Genomic DNA, 20220 nt, shown 5'->3' with positions numbered 1-20220 from the left:
GGGACAGCTGACCCCAGCTAACCAAAGGGATATTCCAGTCCATTAGATGTCACGCTCAGCAATAAAAACTGGAGAAAGAAGGAGGGGACATTCAGCGTTACAGTGTTTGCCTTCCTAAGTAACTGTTACACCTGATGGAGCCCTGCTTTCCTCAAGATGGCTGAACATCTCTGCCTGCCGATGGGAAGGAGTGAATGAATTCCTTATTTTGCTTGGCGCTCATGCACAGCTTTGCTTTACCTATTAAACTGTCCTTATGTCAACCCACAAGTTTTCTCACTTTTACCCTTCTGATTCTCTCCCCCATCCCACTGGCGTCAAGTAAGCAAGTGGCTCTGTGGGGCTGAGCTGCCTACTATGATTAACCACAACACTCCAGCCTCTCTAGATCTCTCTGGATTGCAGTAGTGCCCTCCAGCAACTTGACTGGCTCTTCCATTGTGTACTGGCATCTGCAAACCTGACAGGAGTGCACTCCATCAGTTCCTCCAGGGCATTAGTATAGACATTAACCAGGACAGATCCTAGGATGAACACTTACAGTTCTCCAGGTGTCACTGGTCTGCAGGCAGAGAAGCACTCGTTCACCTCAACCCTCCAAACCCCACCATCCAACCAGCCATCCAGACTGTAATGCCTTTAATTGGATACAATGCACAAGCATATAAAGGGGGTATGGTGTTGAAGCCTTGCTGAAATCCAGGGAAATGATAGACACTGCTCTCCTCTCATCTAGAAAAGCAGTCCTGTTCATCACAGGAAGATGCTAGGATGGCCAGGCATGACCTACCCTTGCTAATTCAAGTCACTCTCCCTTTCAGGTTCCCAGAAATGGGATTCAGAAGGGCAAGCGCTGTGACACACCCTCACCAAAGTGAGGTGAAACAGCCTTTAGTTCCCCAGCTCGTCCTTTGGGACTTGTTGGAAGATGCATGCATCTCTTGTTCTTTGCAAGTCATCTGGGACCTCCCCCAGTCTCCATCACCATTCCAAGATGATGCAGAATGTCTTTACAATGGTGTTGGCTGGCGCTCTCAGCACCCTTGGATGCTGGCCATCTAAAGAGGTGAGTCTGCTCAAGTAGCCCCTGACTTGGTCCTCATCCACTGCTGGCTGTTCTCCTCCTGTCTGAGTCCTGCCTGAGGGCAACAGAGACATGGGAGACCTTGCAGGGGAAGACAGCAGAAAAGAAGTCATCGTGTACGTCAGACCTACCTGCATTTACTCTTTCTAAATCCAGTAGTGGCCCAATTTACTTTTCTTTGGTTTTCAACTCTTAAGGAAGCAATAGTGGCTCACCTTGTTGCCCTTGACATCCCTTGCTAGCTTGAACTTTGGGGGAGCTTTGAGACTCCTAATACAATCCCTGTTTCCCCAGACAACATTTCTAAACTCCTCCGTTGTAGCCTGCCCCTTCTTCCACCTCCTGTGTGCTGCCTTTTGGCACTGGACCTCGGCATTGAGGTTCCTGTTTAGCCCAGCTGGATTCTGGAGATGAAGGGTTGTTTTCCTGAGTATCAGGACAGATCCTTCCTGTGCTTGAGGAAGATGTCCTTAAAGGTCTCTCAGCAAGCTTAGACTTTTACCTTTCAGAGCTGCCTTCCCATGGGATCTCCCACTACCACCAGAGCCCTGAGCAGGCCAAGGTCTGCTTCTCAGGGATCCCAAACCTGAGCTCTGCTGCTTTCCGGCTTCAGTTCCCTTCAGAACTATGATGCAACAACTTCACGGTCACTGCAGCCAAGGCTGACACTTTAATGTCCCTGACCAGCCCTGACTCAGCCTCCTGGCCCACCTGGCTGCTGTGATAAGAAGTCGACCCTGAGACTCTCCAGGACCCAATGGGGCTGTTTGCACCCAGTCACTTTGCCCGTCCAGTGAGGGCAAGGTTTGCTGATCTGGAGACTTCCTCAGGTTACCTACAGAAGACTTTGTCCATTTCCTCACCCTGACTGAGTGGTTCTAACTCCTACCTTCATGTCACCATCAGTGGTGCATCATCTCTTCCTAACCCAGTAATGATTGCACAACCTGTTGTCTACCCCACCATACACATTCAAGTTGCCCCATCCTTTACAGAGGCCATGCCCCAGCCTCATTCTCCCACCTTTCCCAACCATCCCCCAGTGTCTCCTAAAGGACCTGTCTCTATCCATCACAGTACCCAAAATTGTGCAACCTGCCCCACTATGTCGCCACAGCGGTTCCCTCAGAAGCTCTGTGATGGAATCAGGGGCTCCAGATCCTCCTGCCTGTGTCCCTTGCTGTGAGGGCATGGATGCACATTTGGTTTGCAGCCACTCAGCAAAGACTTCTCACATGCGGGAAACTGGAACTCAGCGCCCTGTGGCCCACGCATGCAAAGGCCTTTCTTCAGAGCAAAAAACTTGCTGGGAAGGATGGCAAGTGTCAGTGTAATGATGAAATGAGATGCTCAGAAAGACAACAAGCCCTGCAGTTCCCAGTGCCATAGAAAAACAGGCCAGGGCCCTGCCAGGCTTGCATAGGAGGAATTTGCTGCCTGAGGTGACTCTGCAGGACCTTGTGCCAATTTCCAGAACACACGGTACCCCTGAGAAAGTCCCTGGGTGAGGTAAGCCTGCAATCCAGCCAAACGGTAGACATCAGTGGCATGTGTTTTCTTCATAGCATCATTAGGTGTGTGGAGGACAAGGGAGAAAGAATTGTCAGGGGTTGAGAGTAGAGGGACATGAATGGAGACCTGTCTCCCTACCCACGCGGGTGGGGTAGACTAGGCCTCCCTAACTGCGCGGGCGGGGTAGAGCTGGCCTCCCTACCGGCAAGGTAGGGATAGACCTGACCTCCCTAACCGCGAGGGCAGGGTAAACCTGGCCTCCCGACCGGCGCCGGTGGGGTATACCTGGCCTCCCTATCCATGCAGGCCGGGTAGATCAGGCCTCCCTAAACATACGAGGGGGTTAGAGGCGGCTTTCTTATGGGCAAGGTCAGGGTAGACCTGGCCTCCCTAGCCAAGTGGGTGGGGTAGACCTGGCCTCCCGACTGGCGATGGTGGAGTAGACCTGGCCTCCCTATCCATGCAGGCCGGGTAGATCAGGCCTCCCTAAACATACGAGGGGGTTAGAGGCGGCTTCCTTATGGGCAAGGTCAGGGTAGACCTGGCCTCCCTAGCCGAGTGGGAGGGGTAGACCTGGCCTCCCGACTGGCGATGGTGGAGTAGACCTGGCCTCCCTATCCATGCAGGCCGGGTAGATCAGGCCTCCCTAAACATACGAGGGGGTTAGAGGCGGCTTCCTTATGGGCAAGGTCAGGGTAGACCTGGCCTCCCTAGCCGAGTGGGTGGGGTAGACCTGGCCTCCCTAACCGCGCGGGTGGGGTAGACATGGCCTCCCGACTGGCGCTGGCAGGGTAGACCTCCCTCCCTAACAGCGCCGGTGGGGTAGACCTGGCCTCCCTACCGGCCCGGGCGGGGTAGTCATGGCCTCCCAACAGGAGCCGGTGGGGTAGACCTCCCTCCCTAACCACACGGGTGGGGTAGACCTGGCCTCCCAACGGGCGATGGTGGGGTAGACCTGGCCAGCCTTTATGCACAGGCTGGGTAGACCTCGCCTCCCTACCAGCGCACGTGGAGTAGACCAGGCCTCCCTAACCGCGTGGACGGGGTAGACCTGGCCTCCCTACCCGTACAGGCAGAGTTGACCAGGCCTCTCGGGTGGAACCGGTGGGGTAGACCGGGCCTCCCTATCCACGCAGGCCAGGTAGACCTGGTCAACCTAACTCCGCAGGCCACGTAGACCAGGCCTCCCAACCAGTGCCAATGGGGTAGACCAGGTGTCCATAACAGCGCGAGCAGGGTAGACCTGGCCTCCCGAACGGCGCCGGTGGAGTAGACCAAGCCTCCCTAACCGCGCGTACACCTGGCCTCTCTAATCGTGCAGGCGGAGTAAAGCAGTCCTCTTGGCTGGTGCCGGTGGGGTACACCTGGCCTGCCTAACCGCACGGGAGGGGTAGACCTGGCCTCCCTATCGGCGCCGCTGGGGTAGACCAGGCCTCCCTATCCGCACAGGCCCGGTAGACCTAGCCAACCTAACTGCGCAGGAAGGGCAGACTAGGTCTCCCGACCGGCGCCAGTGGGATAGACCTGCCCTCCCCAACAGTGCAAGCGGGGTAGACCTCGCCTCCCTACCGGCACTGGTGGTGTAGACCAGGCCTCCATATCTGCGCGGGTGTGATAGACCTAGCCTCCCTACCCTTGCAGGCCAAGTAGACCAGGCTGCCCTATCAGCAAGGGCAGGCTAGTCCTGGCCTGCCTCTGTGTGCCAGTGCGGTAGACCTGGCCTCCCTAACCACATGGGCGGGGTAGACCTGGCCTCCTTACCGGCGCCAGTTGGGTAAAACAGGCCTTCCAACTGGGAAGAGTGGGGTAGACCTGGCCTCCCTAGCTGCGTGGGCAGGGTAGACCTGGCCTCCCGACCAGCGTTGGTGTGGTAGACATGGTCTCCCTATCCGAACGGGTGGAGTAGACATGGCCTCCCTGCCCACACAGGCGGGGTAGACCAGGCTTCCGTACTGGCAAGGGCGGGGTAGAACTGGCCTTCCAACTGCCACCGGTGGGGTAGACCTCCCTCCCTAACCACGCGGGTGGGGTAGATCTGGCCTCCCGACTGGCGACGGTGGGGTGGACCTGGCCTCCCTAACGCCGCGGGCCGGGTAGACCTTGCCTACCTAACCATGCGGGCAGCGTAGACCTTGCCTCCCTATCCATGTGGGCTAGGTATAACTGACCTCCCTAACCATGTGGGTGGGGTGGAACAGGCCTCCCAACCGGCGCCAGTAATGTAGAACAGGCCTCCCTAACCGCACGAGCAGGGTAGACCTGGCCTCCCTATCGGCGCCGGTGGGGTAGACCTGGACTCCCTACCCTCACGGGCGTGGTAGACCAGGCCTTCCTACCGGTAAGGGCAGGGTAGACGTGGCCTCCCTAACTGAGAGGGAGAGGTAGACCTGGCCTCCCGACCAGTGCTGGTGTGGTAGACCAGGCCTCCCTAGCCAAGTGGGCGCGGTAGACCTGGCCTCCCTAACCCCATGGGCGGGGTAGACCTTGCCTCCCTAACCACATGGGCAGGGTAGACCTGGCCTCCTTAACCACACAGGTGGGGTAGACCAAACCTCCCTATCCACGCCCGCGGGGTAGACCTGGCCTCCCTGCTGGCACTGAGGGGGGAACCCAAGCCACCCTAACCGCACGGGCAGGGTAGTCCTGGCCTTCCAACCAGTGCCGGTGGGGTAGACCTCCCTCCCTACCCGTGCAGGCGGGGTAGACCAGGCGTCCCTACCGGAAAGGGTGGGGTAGACCTGGGCTCCCTAAGTGTGTGGGTAGTGTAGACCTGGCTACCCTAACCACATGGAAGGCGTGGACCTGGCCTCCCTAACTGCGCGGTTGGGGTAGACCTGGCCTCCCTACCCATACGGGTAGGGTAGACCAGGCCTCCCTAGCTGTGCGGGTGGAGTAGACATGGCCTCAGTGCTGGTGCCAGCAGAGTAGATCTGCCTTCCCTAGCCAAGCAGGCCGGGTTGACCACGACTCCCTGACAGCGCGGTTGGGGTAGACCTGGCCTCCCTACTGGCAAGGGCAGGGTAGACCTGGCCTCCCTTGTTACGGATGCACAACTAACCAAATACAACAAGTGTTAGAGCTCAGATTTATTCTTCAGCAAAAGTTAGTTAGAAGTCCGGTAACATTTTATAAAACCACAGTCTCAATGATGCAAAGAGAATTAATACTACACGGCTGACTTAAGTATCCCCAAGATTTAAAGTGATGGCTCAAAAAGTACGTGTATCACTCACCTAAAAGCTGAGGGCTCTCTCCCTGGAGGATTGACCTCGGGCGGTTCCCGACCCGAGAGGGAGTCCCCTACTGCAGACCTGCTGCTCCGAGGAGGACTGCCAACGTGTCCTCCAGCGGGACCCTGTTTATACCGCTGTCGAATCTGACCTGTGGTCATTTAATTCTATTGGCTCAGAGGGTCACGTCGGTGTACCTGGTGAATCTCGATTTGCCAGTTCAAATTGCAACCTGCAGCCTCCAGGGTTTCCTTCCCCTTCTCCCTTCCTGGAGAGTTTCGTTTCCTGCTGGCAGGAGGCGGGGGAGGGGATATACTGTCACATCCTTAACCATGCGGGCGGGGTTGACCTGGCCTTCCGAACGGCACCAGCAGGGTTGACCTGGCCTCCTTAACAGAGCAGGTGGGGTAGACCAGGCCTCCCTACCAGCAAGGGTGGGGTAGACATGGCCTCTGTAGCCAAGCGTGTGGGGTAGACCTGGCCTCCCTGCTGCACCGGAGGAGTAGACCTGGCCTCCCTCAAACACGCGGGTGGGGTAGACCTGTGTCGTGGTTTAACCCTCGCCAGCAACTAAGCACCATGCAGCTGTTCGCTCACTCCCCCCCCACCTAGTGGGATGGAATAGAAAATCAGGAAAAAGAAGCAAAACTCCTGGGTTGAGATAAGAACGGTTTAACAGAACAGAAAAGAAGAAACTAGTAATGATAATGATAACACTAATAAAATGACAACAGCAGTAATGAAAGGATTGGAGTGTACAAATGATGCGCAGTGCAATTGCTCACCACCCGCCAACCGACACCCAGCTAGTCCCCTGAGCGGCGATTCCCTGCCCCCACTTCCCAGTTCCTATACTAGATGGGACGCCACATGGTATGGAATACCTTGTTGGCCAGTTTGGGTCAGGTGCTCTGGCTGTGTCCTGTGCCAACTCCTTGTGCCCCTCCTGCTTTCTCACTGGCTGGCCATAAGAACCTGAAAAATCCTTGACTTTAGACTAAACATTACTTAGCAACAACTGAAAACATCAGTGTTATCAACATTCTTCTCATACTGAACCCCAAACATAGCACTGCACCAGCTACTAGGAAGACAGTCAACTCTATCCCTGCTGAAACCAGGACAATCACCCACCCTGCTGCAGAGACCCCAGCAGGGCTGTCCCAGGGCACTGTTTTGCTGTCAGGACAGTCCTCAGTGCTGAAGGAGTGGGAAGGTCCCTGAGCCCAGCCCACTCCCTCAGCCCCAGGCAGATGGAAGCTTGCTGTTCACCTCACCTCCAGGCATGCTGGGGGACAGAGGGTGCAGGGGGAGGCCCAGTGCCTGGAGGAGGGGGTGTAAGATTTCTGCCCCCAGGTCCTCTCCACCACATGCCCTGGGATGCCATAACAGCCTGAGGACACCTCACCCCAGGGAGGGCATTTCCCTCACCCTGTTGCACTGCTCCTGCTGTGGCGTTGGGGACAGATGTGTCACAGAGGGGTGTTGCCCTGGGTGGCAGAGGAGGCTCAGGGGTTTTCTCCTCTCCATCAGCCCACCCCAGAGTTGGCCACAGCATGGGAGAAGTGCCAGCAGCAAGAGCCTCCTCCCGTCCCATTGCCCTGCAGAGACGTTGAAGGGCAGCGCTCTGCAGTGCAGCCCTGTGCCAGGATCAGACCCCAGCAGAGAGGCAGGCCCGACTTCCCCCATCTCAGAAGGGTTCAAGTGCTGTTTTCTGCAGAGGGTCCCTGGGCACCCAGGGACAACAGGGCTGTGCTTGTCATAGACGCATCACGGGAGGAGAGTGTCTCTCCTGCTGGCAGGCATCAAGGGGATGGAGCTCAGTGGAAGACCGCCTGCTTCGCATGTGGGAGGTCCTGGGTTCAATCCCTGGGACCTCCAGGGGTGGTGCTTTTGCCCTGACTGCCCAGCCTCAGGCAGGTGTGGGCTGGAGCTCTGGCACTGCTCCTCTCCAGGCCCTGTGGGCCTGCCCTGCCCACCCAGGGCTTGGCTGTGAGGTGGGCAGGGCTGTGGGAGGGCTGTGTGTGCTGCCTCTGCTGAGTCCCCTCTTGGAGGAGAAGCAGGCAGCTGTGCTGGACCTGAGCCCAGGTCACTGCCCTGAATCCTAGACCCATCCCACCCACCATCCAGGGACAATGCTTGGCAGCAGAGTGTGCCTGTGAGGAGACCTCAGGGAGGGCATAGACAGCAGCAGCACGCTAAGGAATCCTTTCTGGCTGCACTGGGAGATGTGGTGTGAGGGTGCTGGCCCAGCCCAGGTGTCCTTTGGGACCAGAGCCACACTGCCCTGGTGGCTTTCCAAGGCTAAGGGTCTAAGATTGTCCTGTCCCCAGGTGGAGATCCCATACCACATGGGAAGCACTCTGTGCCAGCAGGTAAGGGTGTCTGGGCTGGATGAGCATGGGCAGGGCTGTGGGACTCCCAGCTGGAGTTTTCCCTCCACCATCCTTCCACCATTGCCATTGGCTTGAGCAGAGCCTCAGCTCAGGGAACCTGGATCTGCTGAGGTCAGGCACAGCCCTGCAGAGGTGGGACTGGTGGGGCTGGTGCTGTTGCCAAAAAACTCGGAATAAAGAAGTTATCAGCACCATTTTAGTGTAGATAAGCAGACACTTCTTTATTGACGGCCGGTTGCGCGGGTGAGTCCTCTCACGAACCACGCACCCCTGAACACCAAAATCATACACCTTCTATTGAACTTATTCATACATGTTCATTAGATTTCTGAGAAATGTTATGCATATTCATTAGATTTCTGGGAAGTTATTAGCATATGTAAATGTCCTTTACGCAGGCGCAGTGAAGGTCTCTGGTGGTCTTCCATAGTCTTCCTCACTTTGTCCGATAGTTGACCTCTCTTATGTGATTCTGCGCAGTACGATTTTCGCCATCATGTATTAGATTTACATAAAAGTACATTCAATGTTAATTCTTGAATTTAACATTTCTAGTGATTGGCCCTCAGTCACACCACCTTATCAATAGTCTTATACAAAAACAACCATTGGTTAATCTCACTTAACTCTGCTGATTGGAATCCTTGATAATTAGATCAAGGCCGGAAGGGTAAGGGGTTTCCAAAGAGCAAACTGGTGTCCATAATGGTTTCCTAAAACAAAACACTACAAACCAACAAATCTTTGTCAAAGTTTCTGTGGTTAACTGATTTCAGACAATACTTGAATTCTTAGAGTTACACACAGTACATTTTCTAAAGTTCCTAAGTTCCTATGACTACATTTCAAACTTAACACTCCCATGCCTATGCTTCACAATTTTCTACTTCTTCATCAAACCAAACTCTTTTATATAATTAGATTTTAATTTATTTATCAAAATCTTTGCAACAGTGCCCACCTCTTGTTCCTGGGGTGTTTGGTGACTCCGTCAATACTCCATAACTACTGTGCTGGTAGGATCATGGAGTCACAGGTCTGTCCACAGCCATGCACAGGCAGGGAGGGCCAGGAGATGGTGCCTCGGCTGCTCCCTGGCAATAACACCCACAAACAAAATGGGGAATGAGCAATGGATTTTCACTGCAGGGTGCCCAGCACCCTGGTGAGCTGAAACTCAGAGAAATAAGGCTGCTCTCCTATGGGCTTTTAAACAGCCAAGCTCTGCCCAGCATGGGGGCTGCAGTGCTGAGACTTGGGGTCTCACTGTGACCCCCCTCAGGCAGGTCCTTGGGAGCCGCAGGAACAACCACAGATCTGGGCTACAGTGACAATCTTGCTTTGCTGCAGAGAATGGACCCAGCCTGCAGGGCCAGACTGTTCAGGACCCCAGATGCCATTAAACAGGTTCTTCCTGCTCAGGCGTGCTGCCCCCTCAAGCACACACAGGCCTGTGGCTCATCTCCCCAAGGAGGAAGAGGAAAATGCCTGCCAGGTGCCAGAGTAAGGGAGAAATATTACCCCTGTGGGAGGGCAGAGCTGGCAGGGAGGTGGCACAGGACAGGCGCTAGGTTCCTCTCCCCAGTCCCCACTTGGAGCTCCTTGAGTCTGCATGTCGGCGTCCATACTGCCCATAGTCCCCACCATCCTGTCTTCGGAAGATAACACTCCCCCCTTCTTTACTTCACTTTTATACCTTACTTCTCTGAGATGCAGGGCTGGAGCTTGCCCCCATGGGAGTTTTCCAGGGGTTGGAGGCTGTGCTTGCAGTGCCCATGTATGTCACCCATGACTGTGCGGGTCTCACCTTGGGAACACTGCTCTCCCATGGGGTCTGCCAGCAGGAAGGCTCTGGGGTATGGGGCAGAGGGATGTGTGTGCCTGGGCTTCTCCCAGATCCCCCCAGGATCACCCCAGGGATGGAGGAGCTCCCAGCAGGGAATGGGGTAATGCTGAAGTGGGAGAGGATGTTGGTGACAGCCACCTCTTCTCCCCTCGGGCCAGATCCTGCTGCTTGCAGCAGTACTGAGCTCCACCAACTCCCCAAAGGGAACCCTGCCACAGACAGCCAATGCACCTTCCAACCCGCAGCAGAGGAGCCTTTTGGGGAAGTGCCAGAGGGGTGTGGAGACCCACCAGCAGGAGCAGGGAGGGAAGTTTGGGCACCAGGTCCTGCCCAGGTGTCAAACCCTTCTCCCCGCCTGGTTCCTGCATAAGAGGTTTCTCTGCCCATGGGCACTGGGGCAGGTGAAAGCCACAGCTGAGGGAGAGGAACCCTGGCTCAGCTCCCAGCAGCGCCTCTTTTAAGGGAGGGACACAAAATCTCCTCGGCCATGGAAATGTGCCCACGTGAGCATCCTCCCAGATGAGCCCTTCTCCAGGTCAGGGACTGGACCATGGCTTCTGGCTGCAGCACACATCTCTTGGGGATACTTTCTCCATCCTCCCAGCCCTCCAACAGTGCTGAGGGAAAGGTGCCCCCATCCCCCCCTGCTCCCATCCCTCTTGCACCTGCACACAAGTACCGCCCTGATACAAATCCAAACTGACATCCCTGGTGAGGCAGCAGGAGGGCAGGGGGCTGGAGGAGAGCAGGAGGAGGGGGTCCCAGGGCTGCCGTGGGAAGCCTCTGCTCAGGAAGGAGGCAGCTCAGTGCCTTGACAAGAGTGCTCAGGGTCTGCGAGGGCCCAAGGCAGCAGGAGCAGCCCATGGAGACTGGGGTCCTGGCAGAGCATGAGGAGAGGGAATCCCAGTCCCGTGTGTCCCAGAAAGTGGCTCTACACCCTGTGCTGGGGCAGTGGGGAGCAGAGCTGCCTCCTAACCATGATGGGAAGTAATCCATGGGCCATCTTCCCCCCTGGGGCTGGCTGGGGTTTTCAGGGCACTGTGGCCACCTCAGGGCTTACTCTGACACGGCAGCTCTGTCATGGCCTCTGCACTGTGGGACCAGCATGGCCCAGGCCCTGCCTGAGGCAAAGAGCAGCTGGGAAACCCTAGGGCAAGGAAATGAGTGCTCCCACTGCGGTACATCACAGGACCTTTCAGAGAGCCATTTTGACTAGAAACTGCCTGTGGCCAGCAGGATGGAAATGTCTCTGTCAGCAGGATTATTCCCCAGGGACCATGGGCTCTTGCTGCTCTACAGCCTGACCCAAGCCTGCTGTCCCTGAGACATGCCCGTTTCCCCACCTCCATGACTTTGTTCTCTGCTCCTCCTCATCAGCCTCAGGAAGATGCCCTGACACTTGGGCAGGCAAGCACCAGCTCCGGGTCAAAGCCCCCAGAGACTTTTATTAGGAACAAAGATGATGCACAGCATAAAAATGGGAATAAAAATAGGGGAAACTCCAGGCGGTTTCTGTTGCCCATGAGACAAGCAACATGGTTCCCAGGTGCTCACGGCTCTCCCAGCTCCACAGACCTCTTCTCCCTCCTGGCTGCAGGCAGCTGCACAGCAGGGATGGGCTCTCATGGCCTGGGGCTCTGGGACTGTTGTGCACAGAGCTCCGGTGTCACAGTCGTTGTGTCCTCAGGGGGATGTGCCAGAGACACCTCTTCAGCATCATCATAGCCCATGCTCCCCAGGGACAGGGGCCACGTGTCTCCTTCAGCTCCAGGCACCCCAGCACTTGTCCAGGAGCACAGGCTGGCCCCTGCAAGCAGCAAGGCAGGACAATGCAGTTCGGCCCATGGGGTCTGTACAGCATCTTCCTCCCTGCTCCTCACCACATTCAGCTCCTTCTCCTACCCCTAGTCCCTCCAAGGAAAACGCCTGGGACAGGTTCCCCCTTCCCAGGAGGCTGGGGTCTCAGGACAGCAGTGACTTGGGTGGCCCCAGGGTTGGCACCCCAGGAACCAGCAGTGCTAAATTTCCCTCTCACCTCCGGGTGCATCCCTGGGCTCTGCTCCCTCCTCTGGCTCCCTGGGCATTTCCCTCTCTCCCTGCCCAGGGGCAACATCCTCCGTGGGATCAGAAACCTCCCTGGCATCATCATAACCATCTGCTGGGTCACCTCCAGGTGGGACAAGAACATCTGAAAAGAGAGGCGAGCTGGTGACAGTGAGAAGGTACATCCTGCAGAGCAGAGCGAAGATGTGCAGGGACACAGGGCTGAGACACGGGTATTGGCAGCACCACAGGAGACCCCCATGTCCTCCCCATCTCCAGCGGTGACACTGAGAGACACCTCTGCCCATCACAGGTCTTCAGGGAGATCAACTCCTTCTTGCCTCTGTTACCTGGTGCTGATCCCAGACCATCCTCCTCCTCGCTGACCCCAGGGTAGGGCTGCAGCTGGGTCAGGGACTCCTCTGAATAGGAGCCTGCAGAGATGCACGGTGGCTATTATGAAGTGAGCGCCACTGACCTGGCTCGTGGTCAGTGCTGCTGGGGAAGGGGGACCCACAGAGCTGGGGCTGCGTGGGGAGGAGGGCTGGGAAATCACTCTGCCTCCCTGGGGCAAACCCTGTCTCAAAGGTGCTCCCAGAGCTGCCCTAGGACAGCCCCTTCCCTCACTCCGCGGGTGTCCTTGGGGTGCAGGGGCAGGAAGAGAGGGGCTGTCCAGCTGGGACAGGCAAAGCTGTTTGTTTGGGAGAAAGCTCCCCTTCCAGGCCCAGGACCTGGATGGTCTTCCCACAGACCACGTGGCCCCAGGGGGGCCGTGGGCTGGGGGGCTTCAGGGAATCAGCCCAGGGTTGGGGCCAGGGGAAAGGGTCCTGCAGATGTGCCTCCAGGGAGGACCCACACCCACCTGAGCGACCAAACCTCGCCTGCTTCTCCCACGCTGGGCTGTAACCAATCTCCTCGTACAGGGCCTCAGGGAAGGGCTCCTGAGCACTCCTGGAGCCTGGGGACAGAGGTAGGGCTGGCAGAGGGACAGGCAGAGGGGCAATGGGATCACACTGCGCTGCCCCAAACCTGTTTCTTGGGCCAGCCCAGGACTGGCCCGATGGCACAGCCCCACTGCACTGTCCAGGCACAGCTGCCACATCCCCAGTGAGGGCAACGTCACCATGGAGATTATCTGGGGCAGCGTCACCCTCACATCATCCCATCGGAGACAGCGCTCATGCCCCTCTGTCCCCAGGGTCATGCACCCCTTGTCTGACCCTGGAGCAGCTCCCATGTCTCTTCCACCTGGAGCTTTCCCCTATCTGCCCCACAGGTCTAGAGCAGCCAGGGGGTGGGCAGGGCTGGGCAGAGGGGACAGCCTGCGGGCCTGACACCACGGGGATGGACCCTTCTGCCCTGCACTCCTCCCATCATCTCCCTTGTCCCAGAGTCCCCCCCCAGCACTACCCAGATCATTGCCAGCCTTGGCCACCTCCCTTCTGCTCACATTTCCCCCAGACCGGCTCTTCCATTTCTTTCCTTGCCCCATCGCTACATCCCCCCACCTCTGGGCTCTCTCGACCCCTTGCTGCTGGTGCCCCACAGCCTGGCACTCAATGGGGTGGTGCATGGGACAGGTGGCAGCACACAGTCTCACCCCCCAGCTCTGCCTGTGCCCCTCACTGACACCCCGCAGCCCTTCCAGGAGGTATTTCCCCCTGGGACCGCTGTGGAAAGACCAACCTCTGCGCCCAGCCCTGGTGCTTAGTGCTTGCCCAGCCAGGAGGGCCAGGAGCAGGCAGAGAAGGGCCCCCAGGATGATGCAGATGATGACGGGCACTGAGACTCTCCCGCTGCCACTCAGACGGCCCCGGGGGGAATCTGTGTGGGCAAGAATATGGAACGGCCAGCACCAGGCCTGGGTGAGGTGGGAAAAGCACCATTCATGACCCCCATCACACAAGGCAGCAGGGGGTGGAGGGCCCCAGGGATGAGCGATGGAGAAGCTTCTACCCCGATGAGTAAATTACAACCTTCCCTACCCCCCTCACCACCAGACCAGTGCCTTCTCCTGGGAGTTTCACACCCCAGCAAGGAGCCCCTTCCACCCAGCTGGGGGTCACAGTCTTGCCCTGGGGCTACCCAGCCCCAGGGGCAAGGCAAGTTACCTGCTCGGGCTGGGACTGCTGCTGTCGTGGGTGTAGCTGCAGAGGAGGAAAAGGAGAGCTGGGCTGAGAGGGTGGGTGTGCAGGGAGCGGGGAGCCTCCCCCCCAACACACCGTGTGTGTGTCTGTGGATGTCCCTGACACATCCCACCCAAATTGCCTCTCCTGTGGTGCTAGAAAGAGAGGGCGGGATAGGGCTCAGTGCCTCTGCTGTGGGTGGCAGGCAGGATGGCACAGGCAGCCCAGGGGATGACCCTGGGGCTGCAGGGCCCCACAGGCAATGGCCAGAAGACGTCCAGTTCCACCGAGGCTGCTCCCCACTTGACACCAGGCTCCTGCACTCCGCAGAAATGTTCTTCCTCTTGGGAGGTTACGGGCCATGCCAGGACCAAGGGGGCAAAAGGCCTTCCCCCTGAGCAAGGGGTCCCAGCCCTGCCACTCACCTGAGCAGTTCACACCAGCATCTTCCTTGTGCCGGCAAGCACCGCCATCCCCAGGCCGGGCCCAGCAGTCCTGCAGAGACAGCTCTGTCCCACGGCACTCCACCTGCTCCAGCCAGATGGGGCCCATCCCCATCCCAAATGCAGCCTCATGCAGGGCAGACACCGCGGGGCCACAGCCCAGCTGCCTGCACGCCACCTCGGCATCCTGCATGTCCCAGGCGTCGTCGCACACCGTCCCCCAAGAGCCACGGTGCCAGACCTCCACTCTGCCCGAGCACCTGTCCTCACCTCCCACGGCACGAATCTTCTCCCTGTCTGGAGAAGGCAAAGACCTCCCATGGCACGGAGACAGCAGGCAGAGCCCTGCCAGACAAGAAGCATCCACAGACGAGCAGCTCCCTACCTGTGCACGTCGTGGAGTTGGGGCACGGGGCCACTGGGATCGAGGGCATTTCTGGGCGTCTCCCTGACGAAGGAAACACTGTGGTGAAAGGGCTGGTTCGGGAGATAGTGCAGAAGAGAGCATGGCTGAGCTCTGCTTGTGTCTCCCTCTGCCATCTCAATCACCGCAGCAACTGAACCCTGGTCATTGAGGGGACACGCACAGGACTGTGGGGGGACCCCGACTGCTCAGCCCCGAAAGGTCCCTGTTTAACAGAGCAGCAGGAGCGTGTCTATGGAAGGGAGGCTCTTCCGAACCCTGTCTGGTCTCTTCTGAGACCTCACCTGGAGATGCCTCTGCCTCCCCCAGGCGCTGCTGGCAACCTGGGTGGCAACTGCTGCTGGACGTGTGTGGCTGTGATCGCTTTTCTGCCACCAGCAGCAGAAGGGACTGACATGGAAAGGGAAAGCCCCTCCAAGCTCTTTCTCTACGTTTGGCCATACCCAGCAGGGAACAGGAGCTGGGGTGATACTGTGGTGCCCGGGTGGTTCAGAGTTACCATTGCAGGTGATGTGGGTCTCCTCTCGTGGGTCTTCACATGACTGTGGGTTCCAGGGAGCAGAGCGACACTGCCAGAAAGAGACGGTTTTCTCCCCACACTGCACATAATCCAGCCACGTAGGGCCAGACACCCTTCCATAAGAGAGCTGTGTTTCCAGGGATCCTCCATCCCCACAGCCCAGCTCCTTGCATGCCAGAGACACCGTGTCGAGAGTCATTGAGTTGGAGCAAATGCTGCCCCACGTCCCGTTGTAGAAAACCTGCAGGCGCCCGGAGCAGCCATCACTGTTCTCCAGCCTCAGGGCCACAAACTCTGGAAAGAAAGGCACCAAGGGGGAACAGGCTGGTCTGGGGCTGTGGGAGCCAGGACACCTCTGCACCCCCCAGGCCCTTATCTGGGGAGGGCCAGGGCCAGCACGTCCCCCTTGCACCCAAGGGCAGAGAGAAGTCTCTGATGGACAGACACCCCTGCCCTTCCTGCTAACCCTTAGGGATGGCTGAGCTCCCCAGGGACCCGCAGTGGGACTGAGGGTACCTGTGCATGGGTGTCCACAGGACATGCTTGGGCAGGAGCTCAGAGGCAGCCAGGGACAGCCTTGGCCATGCCCGTCTCTCCTTGTGTCCTGGCCTCTGCAAGAGCCAGGTTCCCTCTACAGCTCCCGCCACAGACCTGAGCAGATGACTCCCGCATCCTCTTTGTGCCCGCAGTCGTGCTGCCCCCAGGGACTGGCAGGGCAGTCCCAGAGAGCAGCTTCGGAGCCAGAGCAGTTGACGCCATCCAGCCAGATCTGCCCGGAGCCTGCCCCAAACTGAGCGGAGCCGGCTGCCTCCACTGCCCCTCCACAGCCCAGCTGGCGGCAAACGACGGTGGCATCAGACAGGTCCCAGCCATCGTCACAGACAGTCCCCCAGATGCCCTGGTAGTAGACCTCCACTCTCCCAGCACAGCGCCCGGCCCCGTTCACCAGCCGGACCCTCCGGCTCCCTGTAGTGGGCAGAAACCCCAGTTGCTGTCAGGGGCCGGCTGCCCACCCACCCCATCTCCTTGGGGGCCCGTTCAGTGCCGCTCACCCCAGCAAATGACTCCCACGTCCTCCGCAACCCCTGCCGCCGGTGCACTCTCGGGCAGGGAGGTGTTGCAGAGGGTCAGGTTGACCTCGTGCCCTGCACACCAGACGCCTTGCAGCCCCACGGGACCCGTCCCTCGCTCAGGCTTCGGGGGGTTGTAGGCTTTCTCTGCCTCTCCGCACCGCAGCTGCCGGCACACCACGCTGGCCTCCTGCACGTCCCACTGGTCATCCAGGACTCTGCCCCACGTCCCACGCTGGAGGATCTCCACTCGCCCGTCACACCGGCTCCCTCCGCCCACCAGCCGCAGGGATGCGGAGTCAGCTGGGCCTGGGGAGAGCAGCCATGCCCCAAGCCTCAGCAGCACCAGAGAACCCAGAAACCTGCAGTTCCTCTCAAAGCTCTGGGACCTCACGGTGTCCTGAAGCTCACCCGCCTGGCCCCAGCCCTCTGCAGTGAGCTTCAGGAGCAGGTTTCCACAGGATTTGTTTGCCAGTCCCTGAGCAAGACACTGTCTTTGCTTTTGGTGGGGTAGAGCCACTCAACACGTCCCTGCTGAGGCAGATGGGGCAGCTCCCACAGGAGGGAGAAGCAACCAGTGCAGTTGCCCAGGGACAGGCAGTGCCAGGAAAAGCCTTGCTGAACCTCAGCGCTGACACCGACACCGTTGAGACACGGGGCACGGCACACACATCTCTGCCCCTCTGCATCCCTGGGGATCATGGGCTGGGAGTCTGTGTCCCTGGCAGGGAGCAGAGCGAGGGGGGCCTTTCTGATCAAACAGGACAAGTCTGGGACTTGCGCCGACTAGAAGCAAGGGCCCAACCCTGCTCTGCAGCTCATGTCCCAGGTCTGCTGCTGCTGCTGCTGGGGGCACCCGAGCAGCCCCTGCGGGTGTGGGATTGGGCTCTGAGAAGGACTCTGTGGGGCTAGGACAGGGCTGTCTGCAGCCAGAGGCATGGAGCAGAGCCCCACAGCCCTGTCCTTGACCTGTCCTGCAGCACAAGAGCAGAGGAGCCCAGGCCTGGCAGTGGCCCCGAGGCATGAGCTGCTGCCCCAGCGGCCAGAGACACCGCTCCCAATTCAGCACTCAGCTCTCCCACGTCAGAGCAGTCAGTCTGAGCAGACAAAGCTCTCCAGATCACTGCGGGTGAAGCCAGGGTTTCTCCAGGGAGAAATTCACACTCAGGCTGCCATGGGATCCCCTGCTTTGGGTGGCCACGTCACACCCAAGGGGCAAATGGAGTTAACGCAGCATTTTCCCTGAGCAGCACTCACCTGAGCAAATGACAGCAGCATCGTTCCCATGGGAGCACAAGGCCCCCAGAGCAGTCACCGGGCACTGCCCCAGGTGGCCTTCAGTCCCATCACAGTGAAATGAGTCTCTACAGAAGGGGTGGGTGGCTCTCCCAAAATGACCTGGCCTGGGAATGGACTCGGCAAACCCGCAGTCAAGGTGATGACAGAGGACGTGGGCGTCCAAGAGATCCCAGTGGGAGGCACAGAGGGTGCCCCAGGTCCCCAGCACCTGCACCTCCACCCTCCCCTCACACGCCGTGCTGCCATTCATCAGCCTGAACCCTGTGAACTCTGGGAACAGAGAAGGGTGAGAAAGGACAGACTTGTGCTTTTGCTCCCTCGGGAGGTAGAGGAGAGGCCAAATGGACGCCTTTCCTTTCTCCTCCTTCTGCACAATTTTAGGGCTGCAGACAAACATTCAAGGTCAGGTCTAATGGGGCTCTGAGCAACCTGATCTAGGTGAAGACGTCCCTGCTCATTCCAGGGGTGGCTGGACTAGATGAACTTTAAAGATCCCTTCAAACCCAAACCACTCCATAATTTTATGATCACCCCTCCTGTCCTCCCCTCCAGCACAGTCCTTGCCCTGCTCTCCCATCCTCAGCACACCCCCGGTGTTTAACACCCCACCCTGAGTCCTTACGTGTGCAGGTGACACCGGCATCCTTTGCGTGGGAGCAGGGCTCGTCCCTTGGGGATCCCCTGGGGCAGGAAGCAAGAAGGGATTCATTCCCCACACACTGCAGCTCTCTGTCCCAGATGGGACCATCCCCTTCTCCAAAGTGAGCTGCCCCAGTGACAGACAGGGCTGTGCCGCACTGCAGCTCCCTGCAGACCACGGTGGCAGCTTTGGGACCAAAGTCTGAGTCACAGACGGTTTTCCACTGGTCCCCGTCACGGATCTCCACTTGTCCTGAGCAGGGGCTGTCGCCTCCAACCAGCTGGACAAATCCTGTAGCAACCAAAGACCCCCGTGAGTTCCCAGAGCCCTCTGGCAGTTAGTTACCTGACCACAGGCCACCTAATCCCTAAGGTGGCTGCAGGCAAAGAGCCCCACAACCATCCCAGCACCTCCCACTGGGTGCTGATGGCACAAACACACCAGAGCCCTCCTGCTGCTCCTCAGGCATCAGAACGGCTCTCGGGGGCTGCCTCCTCTCCCAAACCCCCAGCTGCAGGAACCGCTCATACAAACTGGTGCCATCCTGCAGACCCTGGGCTGCCTGGCACTGGCCCCAGACACTGCAGCACCCAGAGCACTTGAGCTCAAGGAGGGGGGCCGAGGCACTGATGGCTGCTGCAGCCTGCTCTGCCCCACCAAGCTCGGAGCCAGGCTCAGGAACCCCTTGGAGCCACTGGAAATGCACCCCATTCCCAGGTGGTTCTCGGGCCATTGGGGCACTGCTATTAGGTGGGACAGAGCACAGAGGCGGTGCAGGTGTACCTGCTGTCACTGTCTTCACCAGCCCCCAGCTCCAGAACCTGACTGGGGAGGGGGTCCTCAGCCAGGGCCAGAGTATGCTGCCAGGTGTGCACATCGCCTGCCAACAGCTGGGTAGAGGGCAGGAGAGTGGGCAAAGGAGCAGCCCTGGGTTGACACAAGCTCCCAGTGCAAGGACGGGCACCAAGGAGAACCAGAAAGTGCTGGCAAATCCCCTGTGGCACAGGGCAGGCAGGGGCTGGGGTAGGCAGGAAAGACTGGGCAGCAGGTCAGCACTGCCTGCACAGGGCTGTTTCCCTGTGGGCTGGCTCTCATGGGGTGAGCCTGGAAGAGGAATGAAGTGGCCATGGGCCACCCTGTTCTTCTGCCCAAGCCCAGCACTTCTCCCCTCTAAGCAGCCCCTCTGCTTTGGGGAACTCATGTCTGCCAGGGGACACAACCCAAAAGTCCCCGGCCACCTTGGGCCCTTCCTCAGGACTGTGGGCGGCCATGTGAGCTGCTCTCACTGCCTCTGCCATGGTGAGACCTGGTCCTCGGTGCTGCCAGACAGGTCCGGGCTGAATGGGAGGAGAAAGATGGGAACCAAAGGAGACTGCGGAGCAGGGCATGGCATTCATCTCCCAGCCTGAGGCTCCGATGGAAGGTGGGCTGAGCCACGTCCCAGGCCAGGCAGTGGTGAGTTTGCCCAGGACGTTCCTCAGGGACCAGGGAAACCAGCAATGACAGTCACAGCTCGGCAGTGTGCCTGGCCACACCAGGACCTGCTCCAGTACCCCTCCGTTGTTCCCTGAGGGTGCAGCCAGGTCC

The 20220-nt window shown here is 58.7% G+C and overlaps 1 pseudogene; it reads right to left on the bottom strand.

The window, feature by feature from the left end:
* Positions 1 to 11618: 11618 nt before the first annotated feature.
* On the bottom strand, positions 11619 to 19366 carry LOC138683134 (antigen WC1.1-like; annotated as a pseudogene).
* Positions 19367 to 20220: the final 854 nt, after the last annotated feature.

The sequence above is a fragment of the Haliaeetus albicilla genome, chromosome 31 (genome assembly GCF_947461875.1).
Source record: "Haliaeetus albicilla chromosome 31, bHalAlb1.1, whole genome shotgun sequence".
Classification (NCBI taxonomy): domain Eukaryota; kingdom Metazoa; phylum Chordata; class Aves; order Accipitriformes; family Accipitridae; genus Haliaeetus; species Haliaeetus albicilla.
This window is presented reverse-complemented; position numbering and strand designations above follow the sequence as displayed.